Source organism: Gracilinanus agilis, chromosome 5, assembly GCF_016433145.1.
Source record: "Gracilinanus agilis isolate LMUSP501 chromosome 5, AgileGrace, whole genome shotgun sequence".
Taxonomy (NCBI): Eukaryota; Metazoa; Chordata; class Mammalia; order Didelphimorphia; family Didelphidae; genus Gracilinanus; species Gracilinanus agilis.
The window spans coordinates 285,145,305-285,150,961 of record NC_058134.1 but is presented as its reverse complement, the minus strand read 5'-3'; positions in this window follow the sequence as shown (position 1 = coordinate 285,150,961).

The following is a 5,657-nucleotide window of genomic DNA, read 5'->3' as shown; positions in this document are numbered from 1 at the left end:
GTATTCTTTAGACTTCAATGGATTATACGTGATTTATTGCCCCTTACCAACTGTGACTTTTTTTACTTGAGAAAGATATATAATCAACTTCGATGCCTGCAGAATTTGGGACAGCATGGGCTAACCACTAGTCTAGTTGTTCTCATTTTCTTTCTCCTGCTTTAACCATCCTATGCCACCACGCCGCTCAGGACCCCAAAAAATCATATAGAGGCATGGCCCCCTATATATTCTATTACACAGAAAGAGGGCATGGGAAGGGGAAGGGATGAATACTATTATAAGGAGAGGAAGAGAGCATTAAGTGATAATATTTAAACCTCACCCTCAGTGGAATTAACCCAAGAGAGAAGAGTAGCTATATCCATTGGGATATAAAACTCTATCTAACCCTACTGAGATAGTCAGAAGGGATAAACCAAGGGGAGCAGGGGATAGGGGAGGTCAAAAAAGGGAGGGAAGAAGAAGGGGGAGGGAATTCATTAGGACTTAAAAAAAGAGGGGAATAAGAAGGGAGGGGTATAAAGGGAAGTAAATCAAGGGAGGGGACAAGGGTTACTGGCTTAAAGCAAACCACTTGTTTAAAAGGAAACAGTGCAAGAAGAAGGGATAGAACTAGGAGACGATACCAAAATGTTGTGGAATACACAACTGATAATTATAAGTCTGAACGTAAATGGGATGAACTCACCCATAAAAAGGAAGCAAATAGCAGAGTGGATTAGAAACCAAAATCCTGCCATATGTTGTCTACAAGAAACACACATGAGGCGGGTGGACATACACAAGTTTAAGAAAAAGGGCTTGAGCAAAATCTTTTGGGTTTCAAATGAGAAAAAGAAGGTAGGAGTGGCATTCATGATTTCTGACAAAGCCAAAGTAAAAATAGATATGATTTAAAAAAAGACAGAGAAGGTAATTACATCCTGATAAAAGGCAGTATAGACAATGAGGAAATAACAGTGCTCAATATGTATGCACCAAATGGCATAGCATCCAAATTCGTAAAAGAGAAACTGGCAGAGCTCAAGAAGGAAATAGACAGTAAAACCATACTAGTGGGAGATCTAAATAGGGATAAAAAAGAATACACCTTCCTTTCAGCCACACACAGTATTTTCACAAAGATTGACCATGTAATAGGGCATATAAATATTGCAAACAAATGCAAAACAACAGAAATAATAAATGTAACCTTTTCTGGTCATAATGCAATAAAAATAATAATTAATAAGGGCACCTGGACAGGCAAATAAAAAACTAATTGGAAATTAAATAATATGATTCTTCAAAACCAATTAGTCAAGGAAGAAATCATAGAAACAATTAACAATTTCATTGAAGAGAATGACAATGATGAGACAGCCTACCAAACTGTGTCGGATGCATCTAAGGCAGTACTCAGGGGGAAATTTATATCCTTGAGCCAATATTAACAAATTAGGGAGGTCAGAGATTAATGAATTGGGCATGCAACGTAAAAAATTAGAAAGTGAGCAAATAAAAAATCCTCAGATGAAAACTAAATTGGAAATACTAAAAATCAAGGGAGAAATTAATAAAATCGAAAGTGAAAGAACAATTGAATTAATAAATAAGACTAGAAGCTGGTATTTTGGAAAAAACATATAAAATAGTCAAAGTAATGGTCAATCAAATAAAAAAAATTAAAAAAGAAAATTAAATTGACAGTATCAAAGATGAAAAGGGAGACCTCAATTCTAATGAAGAGGAAATCAAAGTAATCATTAAAAAGTATTTTGCCCAATTATATGGCAATAAATATAGCAACTTACGTGAAATGGATGAATATTTACAGAAACATGAATTGCTTACATTAACTGTAGAAGAAATAGAACGCTTAAATAATCCTGTCTCAGAAAAAGAAATTGAACAAGCCATCAAAGAACTCCCTAAGAAAAAATCCCCAGGAACAGATGGATTCATATGTAAGTTCTATCGAACCTTCAAAGAACAACTAATCCCAATACTACACAAATTATTTGATATAATAAGCAAAGAAGGAGTCCTACCAAATACCTTTTATGATACAAAAATGGTACTGATCCCAAAGCCAGATAGATCAAAAACAGAGAAAGAAAACTACAGTCCTTAATGAACTTGAAAAAAATCTTAAACAGGATACTAGCAAAAAGACTCAAGGAAGTGATCACGAGGGTTATTCATTATGATCATGTGGGTTTTATTCCAGGAATGCAAGGATGGTTCAACATAAGGAAAATCATTCACATAATTGACTATATAAACAAGCAAATCAACAAAAACCATGTGATTATCTCAATAGATGCTGAAAAACCTTTGACAAAATACAACATCCATTCCTATTGAAAACACTAGAAAGTATAGGAATAGAGGGAGTGTAGGGAAGGGGGGCAGCTGGGTAGCTCAGTGGAGTGAGAGTCAGGCCTAGAGACAGGAGGTCCTTGGTTCAAACCCGGCCTCAGCCACTTCCCAGCTGTGTGACCCTGGGCAAGTCACTTGACTCCCATTGCCCACCCTTACCACTCTTCCACCTATGAGACAATTGACAAAAGCTGCTGGGAAATTGGAAAACAATATGGGAGAGAATAGGTTTAGATCAACATCTCACACCCAACACCAAGATAAATTCAACACAGAATAGTATACTTGTCAGATATATGGGAACAGGAAAATTTTAAAGACAAAAGTTAGAAAAAATTACAAAATGTAAAATAAAAGATTTTTATTATATTAAATTAAAAAGTTTTTGTACAAACAAACCTATGCAACCTAAGTCAGAAGGGAAATAACAAACTCAGAAAAAAATCTTTATAACAAAAAACTCTGACAGAGGTATAATTACTCAAATACTCAATGAGCTAAATTAATTGTATAAAAAACCAAGCCATTCCCCAATTGATAAGTGGTTAAGGGACATGAACAGGCAATTTTCAGATAAAGAAATCAAAAGTATCAATAAGCACATGAGAAAGTGTTCTAAATCTCTAATAATTAGAGAAATGCAAATCAAAACAACTCTGAGGTACCACTTCACTCCTAGCAGATTGGCTAAAATGATAGCAGGGGTGAGTAATGAATGTTGGCGGGGATGTGGCAAAATTGGGACATTAATGCATTGCTGGTAGAGTTGTGAACTGATCCAACCATTCTGAATGGCAATTTAAAGCTATGCCCAAAGAGCTCTAAAAGACTACCTGCCCTTCAAGCCAGCCATAGCATTGCTGAGTTTGTACCCCAAAGAGATCATAGATAAACAGACTTGCACAAAAATATTTATAGCCATGCTTTTTGTGGTGGCAAAAAGTGGAAAACAAGGGTATGCCCTTCAATTGGAGAATGGTTGAACAAATTGTGGTATATGCTGGTGATAGAATACTATTATGCTCAAAGGAATAATAAACTGGAGGAATTCCATGTGAACTGGAAAGACCTCCAGGAATTGATGCAGAGTGAAAGGAGCAGAGCCAGAAGCACATTGTACACAGAGACTGATACACTGTGGTAAAATCGAATGTAATGGAATTCTGTATTAACAGTAATGCAGTAACCCAGGACAATCTGGAGGGCCTTATAGAAAAGAACGGTACCCACATTCAGAGGTAGATCTACAGAAGTGGAAACAGAGAAGAAAAACAACCACTTAAACACATGGGTTGATGCAGGCATGACTGGGGATGTAGACTTGAAACAACCACAACAATGTAACTATCAATAATATGGAAATGAGTCTTGATTGATGACACATGTTAAAACCAGTGGAAATGTGCTTTGGAAATGGGGAGTGTGTGAAAAGGGGGTTAAAGGAAAAGTAAAAACATGAATCATGGAACCATGGAAAATTTTTCTAAAAAAATTTTTTTAAATAAAAATATAAATGTATACATTATAATTCCTAAAATAATATAAGCTCTTGGAAAATAGGAACTATTTATTTATCAGTCTTTATATTTTCAGCTCCTAGCACAGTTCTTGGTACAAAGTAGATAGATTATGAATTCTTATTGGTGGATTAATTTTTAGATGTGGATATTCCCTCCACTTTTCCATATCATAATACTTCCATGCCTAAAGAAATGGTCTTTAAGTTTCTGCACACCCTCCAAAAACTGAATCATGACTTTAAACTTGGCTTATTGTAGATAAAACTCACAATTGTGAAGGCCTTAACCAAAATAAAAATTTCTTAGGTGAACAAAAGAGGAAAGAATATACTTAATAACTTGAACTTCAGAAAATTAATAGAAAGAGCCATGAATGAATTCCAGAAGAAAAACCCCTCAGGACCAGATGAATTCAAATGTGAATTCTATCCAGTATTTAAGGAAAAATTTATTGAGACAATAAAAAAACTATTGAAAAAAATGGTAAAGGAGTATTACCAAATTCCTCCCATTACTCAAATATGGCTTTGATACCCAAACAAGGGAGAACAAAAGCAGATAAAGGAAGTTATAGACCAATTTCCCTGATAAAATAATTTTTAGAGAAATACTAGCAAGTAGACTATATCATAAATGATATATACTATGACAAGGCAGAATTTTAACAGGATTACAGAGTTGGTTCAATCTTAGGGAAAATATAAGCATAACTAATAATTTTAGTAACAAAACTCATGTGACTATATCCAAAGATGCAGAAAAGACATGACAAAATGTAACACCCATTCCTATTGACACTAAAAAAGCACAAGAATTAATGGAGATTTCCTGAATATGATAAGTAGAGTCTATAATAAACTGATAGCAAATCAATGGGGACAACCTAGGAGTCTTTCTAATAAGAACACGAATGAATTTAGGATGCCTCTAATCATTTTTATTCTTGCTGAACTATACTACAAATGTTAATTATAACAAGAAAAAGCAATTGAAGGAATAATTTAAAAAGGTGAAACAGAGTATCACTCTTTGCAAATAATATGTTATACTTGGAGACACCTGGAAAATCAACCCTTGAGAATCAAAACAAAATGGAAACAAATGAACAACTTCAGAATATAAAATATATCCTCAGGAATGACAACATTTCTATATATTACCAACAAAACCCAGCAGGAAGTGATAGAAAGAGAAATTCCATTAAATTTATCTGCAGACAGTACAAAATACCAGGGAGTCTAGCTCTATGAACACAATTAAAATACTCTTCTCACTAATAGAGACAGATCTAAAAAATGCAGAAATGTTTATTATTCCAAGGTAGGACAAAGCAATATAAGAAAAATAAGAATTCTACCTAAATTAATTAACCTATTTTGTGTCATAGCATTCAAATTACCTCGGAATTTATTTTTGAAACCTGTAAATAAATAAAATTGAGGAAAAAATGTCAAGAATATCAACAGAAAAGTGGGTAAAATTTGTAAAAAAGGAAGGTAGATTGATGTCAAACTACATTAAAACGTGGTGAAAGAGACGGCTACCTCCAAATGGAAGTAGATTGTTTGGGAAAGGACTAGATGTCTGGGAGATGAGAAACACCCACCTGCAGATCTTCCCAGAGCCAGTAAATCACAAAACCCTTGGACTTTAGAAACCATATTTATTTTGATAATTGAGGTAAGGGAAAAGAGTAGACAGGGTCCTAACATTACAATCCTAGACCACAACCCAAATTTTACCCACCTCACAAGCGTTTGCCCTTTCTTTTTT